Source organism: Somniosus microcephalus, chromosome 9 (genome assembly GCF_052327205.1).
Source record: "Somniosus microcephalus isolate GS21.2 chromosome 9, FLI_Smic_1.0, whole genome shotgun sequence".
In the NCBI taxonomy this organism is placed as follows: domain Eukaryota; kingdom Metazoa; phylum Chordata; class Chondrichthyes; order Squaliformes; family Somniosidae; genus Somniosus; species Somniosus microcephalus.
Genome location: NC_140995.1, coordinates 125109692 through 125126365, shown reverse-complemented (window position 1 = coordinate 125126365; position 16674 = coordinate 125109692). Strand labels below are relative to the sequence as shown.

At 50.3% G+C, this 16674-nt stretch overlaps 1 protein-coding gene across 15 annotated transcripts in view; it reads left to right on the top strand.

Annotated features, from left to right (window-relative positions):
• The window catches only part of akap7 (A kinase (PRKA) anchor protein 7), a 209997-nt gene that overhangs the window by 16782 nt on the left and 176541 nt on the right, over positions 1-16674 (top strand). The gene's annotated exons all lie outside the window — the stretch shown is intronic.

The following is a 16674-nucleotide window of genomic DNA, read 5'->3' as shown; positions in this document are numbered from 1 at the left end:
GGAGTAAATCAGACAGCAACTTTTGGCATCTGCACATGCGCAGTAAAACGCGGAAACTTTTACAAGCATGCAGTCTCATTCCTTCAGATTTTAATTGTTAGATTTAAAAAAAAAAAAAATCCCCCGCCCACCGAGCTCCCACCGAGCTCCCCCCTCGCCTGCCGAGCTCCCCACTCTCCCCTCGCCTGCCGAGCTCGCCCGTCGACCTCACCCCTCGCCTGCTGAACTCCCCCCTCGTCCACCGAGCACCCGCTGAACGCCCCCTCACCCGCAGAGCTCCCCCTTCGCCCCTCGTCCGCCGAACTCCCCTCTCGCCCGCCGAGCTCCCTCACTCTCCTCTCTCTTTCTCTCTCTTTCTCTCTTTTTTTCTCTCTTTCTCTCTTTCTCTCTTTCTCTTTTTCTCTTTCTCTTTCTGTCTTTCTTTCTTTCTTTCTTTTCCCCCTCCCCCTCCTTTCAATCCCTTCTCCTACTACTTTGATTTCCTCTCAACCCCCCACACCCCATCCGATCCCCTGACCTCCTCTGCAGGCCACAGCTACTACTGATACTACGCATGCACGTCCGGATCGAGAGTGCATGCGCCCCCATTTGGTACTGTGCATGCGTAGAGGGACCAGAACACCGTGGAAATAATCAGCGATATAAATGCAAATTCTTTCTTCTTTCTTATTGGCTAGGGCATCCAACACCAATGGTTGCCATTGTTTACATTAGCTGCTGGTGATCCTTTGCCTCCAGTAGTGTAAAATGATCTCCTGTAGGGTATAATGTGAATGTGAACCAGGCTCCAGTGGAGAGTTCTTCAATTGTAATTATGTAGCAAATAAATAAACCGAAAAGCAGAGGTCTGATGTACTAGTAAGCATTGTTTATTGTTTACCTTAACACTAAAGTACACATTTGTACAAAACATGGAGGTATGAATGAATAAATCATTAAGAAAGAAAGAACTTGCAATTGTGCACAGCAAAGTCAAACAATGAAATAAATGACATGATAATCTGTTTGTGATGTTGGTTGAGGGATGAATGTTGGCCAGGACACTGGGAGAACGCTCCTGCTCTTTGATTAGTGCCATGGGATCTTTTATGTCCACCTGAGGGCAAACGGGGCTTTGGATTAACATCTTATCTGAAAAACAGCATCTCTGACAGTCCAGCACTCCCTCAGTACTGCAGTGAAGTGTCAGCCAAGATTGTATGCTCAAGTCACATTAATTTATGCATGTGTATGTACAAATACTGCACTTGAATCATTTGATTTGCATGCATGCTGTGAAATTTCTGAGTATAGTGACACTGCATTCATTGGTGGCTAAAATAATTTTTTGCATTTCTGCCTTGTCAGCTGCTGCACAGACATAATTTAAAGGCTGAACTCCAATGGAAAAGTTGAAAAGTTACTATTAAAATCTGTACATTGATCTGTCAATAAATGATCTTTGTAAGCGTACCTTTTGAAAATGGCTGAAAAACAAAAACGAATAAATGCAGTTTCACTGCACTTTGGCTGGGTTTCTAGTCCGTTTGGCTTGGCGTCATCTTTTGTGCAAGTACAAATTGGCAAGACATTTTTCAATGCTGAAATAGCTTATTTGAAAATATTAGATTGAAATGAACAAAGGAAAAGTCAGAGTTCAGGAATATGAAATGTTAAAATATATCACTGTTTAGGTGTCCAGTGATGTGGTTTGAGTTGCTTCATGAGCATTCCCCGGTGTTAAAAATGTTACCTATACTAAATTTAGCACACACTATAGGTCAGTTTCAAAAATTCTGCAAACGGACAAGTCATGGAATTATGGCTTGTAGATTTAAAGTTGGTGAAGAAATAATGCAATGTTCTTGTTGTTTTGTTGTCCCTTCAGTTTTCTTCCCTTGCACCCCACTCTTCTTGAAGACGGTCACTGTTGCTAGAGTACAATCTTATGGGTGGCAGGAGTTCTCTTGTCTTCAACCAAACAACCATTCTTCATGTAAGCATGGACAGTGGGTGTTGGCAGGCTATTCATTCCATGGGAGTTTCACAATTGAGTTCAAATCTGCCCTTCCTAACATCCACACGTGCATTGCTAGCAGAAGCTGCAAAATAGCGGTCAGAAGCTTTAACCCTAGTCTTTTCTCTTCCACTGACCCCACCCCCAACCTTTTTCTCCTGCCTGGAGAGAAGGAGGTCGCTTGCAGTGTTTTGGGTGAGATGTCCTAATTTATGACAAGCCAGAGATTGAACATGGGACATACAATGGTATGTACTTCTCAGTTACACCACTTACTCACTGAGCCAGTATTTAAAAAAAAAAAAAAGTTCAGCTGAATTTTCTTCACTTCGGTTAGACACGTGTAACTTTTTGCTTTGAGTGATTGCTGTGTAGCTTAATAGAACAATCACCTTGTCATTTTGTATATATTTATGTATGTTTTTGCCTATGGTTACTCAGGCCAGCAGTCATAAATCATAAATTTTGTATGGAATTTAGGTGTGGAGAAAGCCTTGCATTTGTTTGCAGCATAGTAACTACACTGAAACCAAAAGAATACTATACAAATCTGGCTATATACTGGCAAACTTAATTTACAGTATTCAGAAGCATTGTGTTTTAAGCAGCATATTTATAAATACCTTGTCAATACCCCTGCTGTTGCACATGATTTGAATAAAAATGCATTAAATTTTTGAAAGTCGTTCCAGTAGTGTTAGTGAATAAATGATAATGTTGGATGGTGTGCTTGGAAAATAATTTCATTAACGAGGCATAGATGGAGTAATGTGAAAAGGTTTAAAGAAAGAACTCGTATTTATATAGCGCCATTCATGAAATGTCCCAATGTGCTTTACAGCCAATGAAGTACTTTTAAGGTGAAGTCACTGTTGTAGTGTAGGGAAAAGCAGCAGCATGGTCCCACAAACAGCTATGAAATTAATGACCAGATCATCTATTTATTTAGTGAAATAACAACAGAAAATGCTGGAAAAACTCAGCAAGTCAGGCAACATCCGTGGAGAGAAATTTGAGTTGACGTTTCGGGTTTGACCCTTCTTCAAAACTGGAGAGAAAAGGAACTAGATCGAAGGCAGGGCTGCGATCGGACAAAAGAATAAAAGAACCAAAAGAAGTAAAAGAGATTAGAAGCTAGACGAGATGGTAATAGGCTGTGATTAGGTGTAAAGTGTACTGGCAGGGCAAAAGATAGCTGCCAGGTGTGAGAGAGAAACAAAAGGAAAGGGGGGGGGGGGGAAAAGGAAAGGAGTGGAAAAATATAAGTGAAAATGAAATGGGGGCCGAGGTTATGATCTGAAATTGTTGAACTCGATATTGAGACCGGAAGGCTGCAGACTGCCTAATCGGAAGATGAGGTGCTGTTCCTCGAGTTTACGTTGAGCTTCCGTGGAACAGTACAAGAGGCCAAGGACGGTGAGGTCCGAGTGGGAATGGAGCGGTGAATTGAAATGACAGGCGACCGGAAGCTCGGGGTCACCCTTACGGACTGAACGGAGGTGTTCCGTAAACTCGAGGAACAGCACCTCATCTTCCGATTAGGCAGTCTGCAGCCTTCCGGTCTCAATATCGAGTTCAACAATTTCAGATCATAACCTCGGCCCCTATTTCATTTTCACTTATATTTTTCCACTCCTTTCCTTTCCCCCCCCCCCCCTTTCCTTTTGTTTCTCTCTCACACCTGGCAGCTATCTTTTGCCCTGCCAGTACACTTTACACCTAATCACAGCCTATTACCATCTCGTCTAGCTTCTAATCTCTTTTACTTCTTTTGGTTCTTTTATTCTTTTGTCCGATCGCAGCCCTGCCTTCGATCTAGTTCCTTTTCTCTCCAGTTTTGAAGAAGGGTCAAACCCGAAACGTCAACTCAAATTTCTCTCCACGGATGTTGCCTGACTTGCTGAGTTTTTCCAGCATTTTCTGTTGTTATTTCGGATTTCCAACATCTGCAGTATTTTGCTATCGTATTTATTTAGTGATATTGGTTGAGGGATAAACATTGTCCAGGACACTGGGAGAACTGCCCAGCTCTCTTTCAAATAGTGCCGAGGGATATTTTACGTCCACCTGAGACGGCAGACGGAGCCTTGGTTTAACAATAGGATTACATAGGATACACAGCACAGAAACAGGCCATTCGGCCTAACCAATCTATGCTGGCGTTTATGCTCCACTCGAGCCTCCTCCCGTCTTTCCTCATCTAACCCGATCAGCATAACCCTCTATTCCCTTCTCCCTCATATGCTTATCTAATTGCCCCTTAAATGCATCTATACTATTCATTTCATTCAATCACTCACTGTGGCAGCAAGTTCCACATTCTCACCACTCTCTGGGTAAAGAATTTTCTCCTGAATTCCCTATTTGATTTTTTGGTGACTATCTTATATTGATGGCCTCTAGTTTTGCTCTTCCCCACAAGTGGAAACACTCTCTCTCTAGCTACTCTATCAAAACCCTTCATGATTTTAAAGACCTCTATTAGGTCACCCCTCAGCCTTCTCTTTTTTCAAGAGAAAAGAGACCCAGCCTGTTCATCCTTTCCTGATGTGTTTCTGGTATCATCCTTGTAAATCTTCTCTGCACCCTCTCCAGTGCCTCTATATCCTTTTTATAATATGGCGACCAGAATTGACCACAGTACTCCAAGTGTGGTCTAACCAAGGTTCTATAGATTATTAGCATAACTTCACTACTTTTCAATTCTATACCTCTAGAAATAAACCCTAGTGCTTGGTTTGCGTTTTTATGGCCTTGTTAACCTGTGTCGATACATTTCGTGATTTCTGTATTTGTACACCGAGATCCCTTTGTTCCTCTACTCCATTTAGATTCTTATTTTCCAAGTAATATGTGATCTCCCTATTTTTCTTACCAAAATACAATACCTCACATTTATCTGTGTTGAATTTCATTTGCCAACTATATGCCCATTCTGCAAGTTTATTAATGTCTTCTTGTAATTTGTTGCAGTCCTCCTCAGTATTGGCTTTCCCCCCTGATTTGGTGTGGTCCGCAAATTCAGAAATTGTGTTTTTGATTCCAAGATCTAAATCATTAATATAAATTGTGAACAACAGTGGTCCCAGCACTGATCCTTGTGGAACATCACTTCCCACCTTTTGCCACTCTGAATAGCTACCCTTTACCCCTACTCTCTGCTTTCTGTCTTGAAACCAGCTAGCTATCCATTCTGCTACTTGTCCTCTGACTCCGCATTCCCTGACCTTATTCATTAGTCTATTATGTGGTACCTTATCGAAGGCATTTTGAAAATCTAGATAAATTACATCTACTGCATTACCCTTGTCTACTCTCTCAGTTACCTCTTCAAAAAATTGAATGAGGTTGGTCAAGCAAGACTTTCCCTTTTGAAATCCATGCTGACTATTATTATTTTTCATTTCTAGATGTTCTTCTATTTTCTCCTTTTAGTAGGGATCCCATTATTTTTCCTACCACCGATGTTAAGCTTACTGGCCTTGGTTTCCTGGACATGTTCTATCTCCCTTCTTAAATATCTATATCTATCTATCTATCTATATATATAAATCGGTCGATCTGTCTGTCCGCACGTGTGCGTCTGGGCGGCTATGCGCTCGAAAGTTATAGAGCGTACCTACGCGTGCGTTACGTCGAAAGAAAGCTTACCTTTCCAAAACGGTCTTAAGCGTATTTACGTTTCGGCCGGACAAAAATTGCGCCCGCGGTATCCGAAAAACCTTCAACATTCCGCTCATTAGCATCTCATTATCCGCTCATTAGCGACAGAGTGACCTCGAGGTTGACCAATTGTATGCCGGCTTGCTGCCGCGTGCGGCCGGGCCCTCCTACGGTCGAGTGACGGGACGATTGACCAATCCTACGCTTTGGTCACCTGACGGTCAGCCAATCGGTGCATGTGTGGGCGGGCCTTATTGTTCTGAACCGAGGTGAGTAGCCGCCATCTTGCTTCCATTCTTTTTCCTGCTTTCTGCGTCTTTCTTTTCAAATATACATTTCCAGCAAAATAAAATTGAATTTATTAAATTGTTTAAAAAAAAAAAAAAAAAATCACTCATTTGTAAATATTTTCTCTAACCTGAAGATTCTTTTTCCTACCTTTCCCCGTTTTTTTCTTAGGCCTGAAAGCCTGGGCCTTTCTTGCCCAGCCAGGCCCGAGCTAGGTAATTGGGCTTCTGCTAAGCTCCTCACCCGCCGCCCCCCCCCGCCCCCCCCCCCCCCCCCCAGTGTCACGTTACCCGAGGCAACGGCGTCAGCCACGAGGGTCAGGGTGCACGCGCAGCAGGAGCAGGTGAGACGCGGCGTCTCTCTCTGTTCCGCGCTCGGCTCGGGCGGGGCTCTCGAGAGTGCGGATCTCGGCCTTGGTGAGCGGGGCTCTCGGGAGTGCGGGGTGGGGCGGCTGGGGCTTGGAGAGCAGGCTCTCGGCCGGGGGGGCGGGGCTCGGAGAGCAGGGCTTTCAGGAGTGCGGGGCGGTCTCGGGAGTGCGGGGCGGGGCGGCTGGGGCTTCGAGAGCGGGGCTCTCAGGAGTGCGGGGTGGGGCGGTGCGGCAGGGTTACCCCGGCAACCGGTCGTGGCCGCGGCCGTCTCTCCGCCTCAAGCCCTCCCTTCCTCCCCTTCCCCCCCCCCTTCCCCTTCCCACCCGCTCTCTCTCTCTCTCTCTCTCTCTCTCTCTCTCTCTCTCTCTCTCTCTCTCTCTCTCTCTTCCTCTCTCTCTCTCTCTTCCAACAACAACATGCCCTCGAAAAAGCCTCGGCACTCCCGGGCACTTCAGCTAGTTGATTATATAATAAAGCGGTACTTCTGTCTGTCCGGCTATACACTCTAAAGTTATAGAGCGTACCTACACGTGCGTTACATCAAAAGAAAGCTTACGATTCCGGAACGGTCATAAGCGTATTTACGTTTCGGCGAGACAAAAATTGCGCCCGCGGTATCCAAAAAACGTTCAAAAGTCCGCTCATTAGCATCGAGCGACCCGACGGTCGACCAATCACTGCGTCGCGGGGGCGGGCCCTCCTGGAGTCGAGTGACAGGATGATTGGCCAATCGGTGCATGTGTGGGCGGGCCTCATCGTTCTGAACCGAGGTGAGTGGCCGCCATCTTGATTCCATTCTTCTTCCCGCTTTCTGCGTGTTTCTTTTCAAATCTACATTTCCAGCAAAAACAAATTGCTTTTAATAAATTGTTTTTAAAAAATGTTCATTCATTTGTAAATATTTTCTCTAACCTGATGATTCTTTTTCCTACGTGATGGGCCTTCAATAACCACAAAACTAGAAGCTATAGACTTAAACAAGTTGGCTTTTAATCACTAAGATCAGAGCTAACATCTCAACACGCCGACTGGTTCACAGGAATGAGTCATACAGATCCTGGGATCTTTATGTAAGAGAAGTCGGGCGGAGCCAAGAGCCAAGACCTGGAACCTCCCAGGTTAGTCGGGAAAGAGGAAGTGAAACTATACACAGTGGGGGAGGGTAATATACATGAGTGTAAAACGAATACAGGACCAAGACAAACAGATTTCATTACATTCACCCCTTCTATAGATTTAGTCCATCGGGGTGATGTTTCTTAAAAGTTGGTATAAGTGAGTCTGTCAGGCGGTTTTGCAGTTCTCGGTGTTCGGCGCAAAGCCGGTTGGGGTGCCTCTAGGGAAGTGGATTCTGGTTCCTCTGCTGTCCGGGCCTCCGCAGTGTCTTCCAGGTTACCTGCAGTGTCCTCCAGGTTAAAGTTGGGTATTGATACCTCTGGGCGTCCTGTCTCTTTGTAGTGTAGGCCTTCATCGGGTAGTCTCCCATCGTTCTCTCCGCTCCCCGAGGGAGCGAGATCTTTTATGGAAACAGTGTCCTCTCGCCCGTCAGAGCATTCGATATAGGCGTACTGAGGGTTTGCATGGAGGAGCTGTACCTTTTCCACAAGGGGGTCCGTTTTATGGCCTCTCACGTGCTTCCGCAATAGTACTGTCCCCGGAGACGTCAGCCACGCGGGTAGAGATATGCCCGAGGTGGATTTCCGGGGGAAAACGAACATCTTTTCGTGAGGGGTAGCGTTAATGGCAGTACATAAGAGACCTTATGGAGTGGAGCACGTCTGGGAGGACTTCCTGCCAGCGGGAGGTCGGAAGGCCTTTTGACTTTAAGGCTAACGTGACAGCCTTCCAAACAGTAGCATTCTCCCTTTCCACTTGCCCATTACCCCGGGGGTTGTAGCTAGTGGTTCTGCTAGTGGCTATCCCCTTTGAGAGCAAGAACTGGCGCAGCTCGTCACTCATGAATGACGTCCCCCTATCGCTGTGTATGTAGTTCGGCATGCCAAACATGCAGAATAGATTACAGAGACACTTGATGACCGTGGCACTGGTCATGTCTGGGCAGGGAATGGCGAAGGGGAAGCGGGAATATTCATCAATGATATTGAGGAAGTATACTGTGGTAAACCACTGTTATCGTTTTCATTGTTCACTACTGTTATCGCTATTGCACATTGTTACCTCTTGCTACTCACTGTGTACCAGTGTATGCCTCAGCTGGCTCCACCCATGGCTCCGCCTACATGACCTGGTATAAAGGTGGCTGCTCGGCAACCCACTTCCTCCTTGGAACCAGTCGTCCACGAGAGGCATGCTCTGTTCTTTAGTTAATAAAAACCTTTTCATTACTATCCTAATTCATTGCTTTTTATGGATTAATTGATAAGCATATCATATACGTTACGGTCGGCAGAGGGAAGGGGTCCCTTGAAGTCCAGACTTAGGCGCTCGAATGGCCGTGTGCCTTTGATAAGGTGTGCACGGTCAGGCCTGTAGAAACGAGGCTTGCATTCCGCACAGATGCGGCAGGCTCTGGTCATTGCCCTGACCTCCTCGATGGAGTGGGGCAGATTGCGGGACTTTATAAAATGGTATAGTTGGGTGACCCCTGGGTGACAGAGGTCGTTGTGGAGACCCTGTAATTTGTCCGTATGAATGCTGGCACACATTCCCCGCGATAGGGCGTCTGGGGGTTCATTAAGGGTTCCCGGCCTGTACATAATATCATAGTCGAACGTGGATAGTTCGATCCTCCACCTGAGTATTTTGTCATTCTTGATTTTCCCCCTTTGTTATTAAACATGAAAGCCGCTGGTCGGTGAGCAGGGTGAAACGTTTGCCGGCTAGGTAGCGTCTCCAGTGCCGCACTGCCTCCACTATAGCCTGTGCCTCCTTCTCGACAGAAGAGTGCCTGATTTCAGGTCCCTGAAGGGTTCGGGAGAAGGCCACAGGTCTCCCAGCTTGATTGAGGGTCGCAGCTAAGGCAAAGTCTGACGCGTCGCTTTCGACTTGAAAGGGAATGCATTCGTCCACTGCAAACACTGCAGCCCTTTCAATGTCCTGTTTAATACTGGTGAAAGCCTCCCGAGCTTCAGCTGATAGTGGGAAGGACGTCGATTTAATGAGGGGTCGGGCCTTATCAGAGTAATTGGGCACCCATTGGGCATAATACGAAAAAAATCCCAGGCACCTTTTTAAAGCTTTGGGATTGTGTGGCAGGGGCAGTTCCTTTTTAGGGGGCGTAATCGGTCAGGGTCCGGTCCAATTACCCCATCTTCCACCACACCGCTGAGGATACAGAGACGGGTTGTGTTGAAGACACATTTGTCTTCGTTGTAGGTTAGATTCAGCTTTAGGGCAGTTTTTAAAAATCTTGCAAGATTTAGATCGTGGTCTTGCTGGTTGTGCCCGCAGAGAGTGACATTGTCCAGATAGGGGTAGGTAGCTTGTAGTTTATTCTCGTCAGCCATGCGGTCCATCTCACGTTGGAAGACCGAGACCCCATTTGTTACCCCGAAGGGCACTCTGAGAAAATGGTAGAGGCGCCCGTTTGCCTCGAAGGCGGTGTATGGGCGGTCCTCCGTTCTAATGGGGAGCTGGTGATACGTGGATTTGAGGTCGATAGTCGAGAAGACTCGGTATTGCGCAATCTGGTTGACCATTTCTGATATGCGGGGTAAAGGGTAGGCGTCGAGCTGGGTATAAATATTAACAGTCTGGCTGCAGTCAATTACCATCCGTTTCTTTTTGCTATTTTTAACTATGACTACTTGGGCACGCCACGGGCTGGTACTGCATTCAATAATGCCTTCCCGCAGGAGTCTGTCCACTTCCGCCTTGATAAAGTGTCTGTCTTCCAGACTGTACCGTCTACTTTTGGTTGCTATGGGCCTACAGTTCAGCGAGATTAGCGAATAAAGAGGGCGGGCTGATTTTTAAGGTTGATAGGCCACAGACTGTGAGTGGCGGCTGGGACCCGCCATATGCTAGCGTGACACTTTCGTGGTGGCACTGGAAGTCCAGGCCCAAGATTACATTAACACAGAGTTCTGGCATCATGAGGAGTTTAAAATCCTTGTAGTCCGTGCCTTTTACAGTCAGTGTTACCACACAGTAGCCCAAAATGTCCGAAGTGTGGGGCTTAGCAGCCATAGCAATTCTGCTCCGTGTAGGGGTTACCGTTAATGAGTGCCGCCGTACCAGGCTAGGGTGGATAAAACTCTCGGTACTCCCACAGTCAATTAGATATTTCGTTAAATTCCCGTTTACCTGTATGTCCATCATGGATTTTGTCAACGGGTGTGGCCTGGATTGATCCACCGTGATCGAAGCCACTGTTGGGCCCTGGGCGACCGTTGAGTCGGGAAAAGATGGCGGATCCCAAGATGGCGGCCCGCACAGCACGCACGAGGCGGTGACGGAGTTGGAAATCGGATTCCCCCTGCAGACTTTGGTAAAATGCCCCTTTTTCTTACATTTGAAGCATGTAGCGTCCTTCGCTGGGCATCGTTGTCTGGGGTGCTTGGCCTGGCCCCAGAAGTAGCATTTCGGGCCTCGAGACATTGCCGCTGTAGTAGGACTCCTGGGTGAACTTCTGTGTGGGGACTCCGGCGGCATAGAGCTGGTCTGAGACCTGGATGGGGAAGATGGCTGATTCCAAGAGGGCGGCCCCCTCGGCGCGCACGAGGCGGTGAGGGCCGCATGGCCGGAAGAATAAGAGTCAGAGTTTCTCTGGGCCACGTCCAGCGATCGCGCAGTGGCCACTGCCTTTTTTAAGTCCAGGACCTCCTTCTCCAGCAGTCTCTGCTGGATATAATTCGATTTGAGGCCCGTGATGAAGGAATCGCGGACCAATTCGTCAGAGTACGCGTTGGCCGTCACGGCCTTGCAGTTACAGTCCCGGACCAGGTCCTTTAGGCCCTGTAAGAAATCGTCCATTGATTCCTCTGGTCGCTGCCTGCGTGTAGCCAGCAGATGTCTGGCGTACACTTCGTTTACCAGCCTCTGGTATTGGGCCTTCAGGATAGTGATGGCCTCCGTGTAAGAGGTGGCGTCCCGGATGAACGAATAAATCCGATGACTTACGCGAGTAGTCAGTAGACTCAGTTTATCTACCTCGCTAGCGGATGAGGCCCCCGCGAAGAGTTCGAAGCATTTGAGCCAGTGTCCAAATTGATTTGATGCTTCAGCAGAATGTGGATCCAAGTCCAGACGCTCTGGTTTTAGGAGTCGATCCACCCTAGTATTCTTTAGGGATTAAAATTGATGGGCCTTCAATAACCACAAAACTAGAAGTTATAGACTTAAACAAGTTGGCTTTTAATCACTAAGATCAGAGCTAACATCTCAACACGCCGACTGGTTCACAGGAATGAGTCATAGAGATCCTGGGATCTTTATGTAAGAGAAGTCAGGGGCGGAGCCAAGAGCCAAGACCTGGAACCTCCCAGGTTAGTCGGGAAAGAGGAAGTGAAACTATACACAGTGGGGGAGGGTAATATACATGAGTGCAAAACGAATACAGGATCAAGACAAACAGATTTCATTACACTACCGTTCCCCGTTTTTGTAAGGCCTCAAAGCCTAGGCCTCAAAACCTGGGCCTCTCTTGCCCAGCCACGCCCGAGCTAGGTAATTGTCCCACGGCATCTGGTAAGCTCCTCCTCCCCCCCCACCCCCTGCGTCACATTACCCAGGGCAACAGCGTCGGCCGCGAGGGTCACGGCACATGCACAGGGTGCGCACGCAGCAGGCGACGCACAGAGCGCGGGAAGCCAGCAGCTGTGGTGCGGCATCTCTCTTCCCCCGCTCGGCGGTCTTGAAGCCGGCTCGGGCGGGGGGTGCGGGGCTCGGAGAGCGGGGCTCTCGGGAGTGCGGGGCTGGGCGGCGCGGCCGGTGCTCGGGAGGACGGGGGCTCGGAAGGGGGGGGAAGGGTTACCCCGGCAACCGGGCGCGGCCGTCTCTCACAGCCTCAAGCCGGCTCACGCCTGTTCCCGGGGCTTGGCTCCATTTGCGGCCGCGGGCCACTTGCCCTCTCTCCTTCCCTCTGTCTCTCTCTCCCCTTCCCCTCCCCTCTTCTCTCCCCCCCCTCTTCTCTCCCCCCTCTTCTCTCCCCCCTCTCTCTCCCCACTCTTCTCTCCCCCCCTCTTCTCTCTCCCCCCCTCTTCTCTCCCCCCCTCTTCTCTCTCCCCCCTCTTCACTCTCCCCCCCTCTTCACTCTCCCCCCCTCTTCACTCTCCCCCCCCTCTTCACTCTCCCCCCCTCTTCACTCTCCCCCCCCTCTTCTCTCTCCCCCTCTCTTCACTCTCCCCCCCCTCTTCTCTCCCCCCCTCTCTCTCTCCCCCCTCTTCTCTCTCCCCCCTCTTCTCTCTCCCCCCTCTTCTCTCTCCCCCCCTCTTCTCTCTCCCCCCTCTTCTCTCTCCCCCCCTCTTCTCTCTCCCCCCCTCTTCTCTCTCCCCCCTCTTCTCTCCCCCCTCTTCTCTCTCCCCCCTCTTCTCTCTCCCCCCCTCTTCTCTCTCCCCCCCTCTTCTCTCTCCCCCCCTCTTCTCTCTCCCCCCTCTTCTCTCTCCCCCCTCTTCTCTTCCCCCCCCTCTTCTCTCCCCCCCCTCTTCTCTCCCCCCCTCTTCTCTCCCCCCCTCTTCTCTCCCCCCCTCTTCTCTCCCCCCCTCTTCTCTCCCCCCCTCTTCTCTCCCCCCCTCTTCTCTCCCCCCCTCTTCTCTCTCCCCCCTCTTCTCTCTCCCCCCTCTTCTCTCTCCCCCCTCTTCTCTCTCCCCCCCTCTTCTCTCTCCCCCCCTCTTCTCTCTCCCCCCCCTCTTCTCTCTCCCCCCCTCTTCTCTCTCCCCCCCTCTTCTCTCTCCCCCCCTCTTCTCTCTCCCCCCCTCTTCTCTCTCTCCCCCCCTCTTCTCTCTCCCCCCCTCTTCTCTCTCCCCCCTCTTCTCTTCCCCCCCCTCTTCTCTCCCCCCCCTCTTCTCTCCCCCCCCTCTTCTCTCCCCCCCCTCTTCTCTCCCCCCCCTCTTCTCTCCCCCCCCTCTTCTCTCCCCCCCCTCTTCTCTCTCCCCCCTCTTCTCTCTCCCCCCCTCTTCTCTCTCCCCCCCTCTTCTCTCTCCCCCCTCTTCTCTCTCCCCCCCCTCTTCTCTCTCCCCCCTCTTCTCTCTCCCCCCCTCTTCTCTCTCCCCCCCTCTTCTCTCTCCCCCCCTCTTCTCTCTCCCCCCCCTCTTCTCTCTCCCCCCTCTTCTCTCTCCCCCCTCTTCTCTCTCCCCCCTCTTCTCTCTCCCCCCTCTTCTCTCTCCCCCCCTCTTCTCTCTCCCCCCTCTTCTCTCTCCCCCCCTCTTCTCTCTTCCCCCCTCTTCTCTCTCTCCCCCCCTCTTCTCTCTCTCCCCCCCTCTTCTCTCTCCCCCCCTCTTCTCTCTCCCCCCTCTTCTCTTCCCCCCCCTCTTCTCTCCCCCCCTCTTCTCTCCCCCCCCTCTTCTCTCCCCCCCCTCTTCTCTCCCCCCCCTCTTCTCTCCCCCCCCTCTTCTCTCCCCCCCCTCTTCTCTCCCCCCCCTCTTCTCTCCCCCCCCTCTTCTCTTCCCCCCCTCTTCTCTTCCCCCCCTCTTCTCTTCCCCCCCTCTTCTCTTCCCCCCCTCTTCTCTTCCCCCCCTCTTTTCTCCCCCCCCTCTTCTCTCCCCCCCTCTTCTCTCCCCCCCTCTTCTCTCCCCCCTCTTCTCTCCCCCCTCTTCTCTCCCCCCTCTTCTCTCTCCCCCCCTCTTCTCTCTCCCCCCCTCTTCTCTCTCCCCCCCTCTTCTCTCTCCCCCCCTCTTCTCTCTCCCCCCCTCTTCTCTCCCCCCCCTCTTCTCTCCCCCCCCTCTTCTCTCCCCCCCCTCTTCTCTCCCCCCCCCTCTTCTCTCCCCCCCCTCTTCTCTTCCCCCCCTCTTCTCTTCCCCCCCTCTTCTCTTCCCCCCCTCTTCTCTTCCCCCCCTCTTTTCTCCCCCCCCTCTTCTCTCCCCCCCTCTTCTCTCCCCCCCTCTTCTCTCCCCCCCTCTTCTCTCCCCCCCTCTTCTCTCCCCCCTCTTCTCTCCCCCCTCTTCTGTCTCCCCCCCTCTTCTCTCTCCCCCCCTCTTCTCTCTCCCCCCCTCTTCTCTCTCCCCCCCTCTTCTCTCTCCCCCCCTCTTCTCTCTCCCCCCCTCTTCTCTCTCCCCCCCTCTTCTCTCTCCCCCCCTCTTCTCTCTCCCCCCCCTCTTCTCTCTCCCCCCCTCTTCTCTCTCCCCCCCTCTTCTCTCTCCCCCCTCTTCTCTTCCCCCCCCCTCTTCTCTCCCCCCCTCTTCTCTCCCCCCCCTCTTCTCTCCCCCCCCCTTCTCTCCCCCCCCCTTCTCTCCCCCCCTCTTCTCTCCCCCCCCCTCTTCTCTCCCCCCTCTTCTCTCCCCCCCCTCTTCTCTCCCCCCTCTTCTCTCCCCCCTCTTCTCTTCCCCCCCCTCTTCTCTTCCCCCCCCTCTTCTCTCCCCCCCTCTTCTCTCCCCCCCTCTTCTCTCCCCCCCTCTTCTCTCTCCCCCCTCTTCTCTCTCCCCCCTCTTTCTCCCCCCTCTTCTCTCTCCCCCCCTCTTCTCTCTCCCCCCCCTCTTCTCTCTCCCCCCCTCTTCTCTCTCTCCCCCCCTCTTCTCTCTCCCCCCCTCTTCTCTCTCCCCCCCTCTTCTCTCCCCCCCTCTTCTCTCCCCCCCCTCTTCTCTCCCCCCCCTCTTCTCTCCCCCCCCTCTTCTCTCCCCCCCCTCTTCTCTCCCCCCCTCTTCTCTCCCCCCCTCTTCTCTCCCCCCTCTTCTCTTCCCCCCCTCTTCTCTTCCCCCCCCTCTTCTCTTCCCCCCCCTCTTCTCTTCCCCCCCCTCTTTTCCCCCCCCCTCTTTTCTCCCCCCCCTCTTTTCTCCCCCCCCTCTTCTCTCCCCCCCTCTTCTCTCCCCCCCCCTTCTCTCTCCCCCCCCCTTCTCTCTTTCCCCCCCCCTTCTCAATTCAATTCAAATTGCTTTATTGGCATGACAAGGTACATCTTATGTTGCCAAAGCATCGAAAAACATTCATGGTTGTACACAAAAATACAGATCTATCCATACAGTGTATAAACAGATATATCCCTTGAGTGTATAAATATACATACATTCATATAATTTGTATATACTCATTTTATATTTAGTGGTTGTCCCTCTGTTTATGGCAAGCTGTAACATAGTGTGCCGCTAAGGTTACACAATTTCTCTCTTCCCCTAGTAGGTATGGGAGTTTTTGGTCGTCATTCAAATTTCTGAATTCCGGGCATATTTTTGTGAATTTTGGGTAGAAATTCTCCCTTATGCCCTGATATTTTCTACAAGCTGTGAGGAAGTGCATCTCTGTCTCCACCACTCCCTGACTGCAGTGAGAGCATATCCTGTCCTCTCTTGGTAGCCGGGTCTGCCTGTGTCTACCTTTTTCGATCGCCAGGCTATGTTCACTAAGTCTGTACATTGTCAAGGTTTTTCTCAGTTTGCTATCCTTTACCATGGTCAGGTAATCAGCCATGTTGTATTGTCTGTTTAGGGCCAAGTAGCAATTGAGTTTGCTTTGGGTTTTTGTTGTTTCTGCCCAATATGACAGATATTTTTCCTTTTGCTTAGCGACGATTGTGTTGGGTTGAATTCTTTGTGTTACGCTGTCACTGTCCTGGGGCTGGTTATTGTTTGTAGTGTTAGTAGTTACTTCACTGAGTCCCAGGACTAGTTGACTGAGGGTATTCTTCTTTATGGTCCTCTCTTGGCATTTCAGGGCTTCGTAATGATAGCGGTGGGGGTTGCTCATTTCTAGGTGTTTCCAAAATTTGGTGGCTCTTTTTTGGATAGTGATTATTAATGGATATTGGCCTAGTTCTGCCCTGCATGCATTGTTTACGGTTTTCCTTTGAGTCCGGAGGATACTTTTACAGAATTCTGCATGTAGGATCTGAATTGGGTGTTTGTCCAATTTTGCATATTCTTGTTGTATTAGCGGTCCCCACACCTCACTGCCATAGAGTGCAATTGGTTCAATTACTGATTTGAAAATTTTTAGCCAAATGCTAATTGGGATTTCTATTTGGATTGATTTTTTAATGGCATAGAAAGCCCTTCTTGCTTTCTCTTTCAGTTCATTCACAGCCAGATGAAAATTTCCCGTAGAACTGATTTTTAAGCCCAAGTATGTGTAGTTAGTGGTTTGTTCAATTTTGGTTGTTCCTAGTGTGAAATTTATTTTGTGTCCCTGATGTCTGGATCTTTGCTGGAACACAAGGACTTTGGTTTTTTGGGGATTTATTGTCAGGGCCCAGGTCTGGGAGAACGACTCCAGCAGATCCAGGTTCTGCTGTAGACCCCCCCCTTAGTTGGT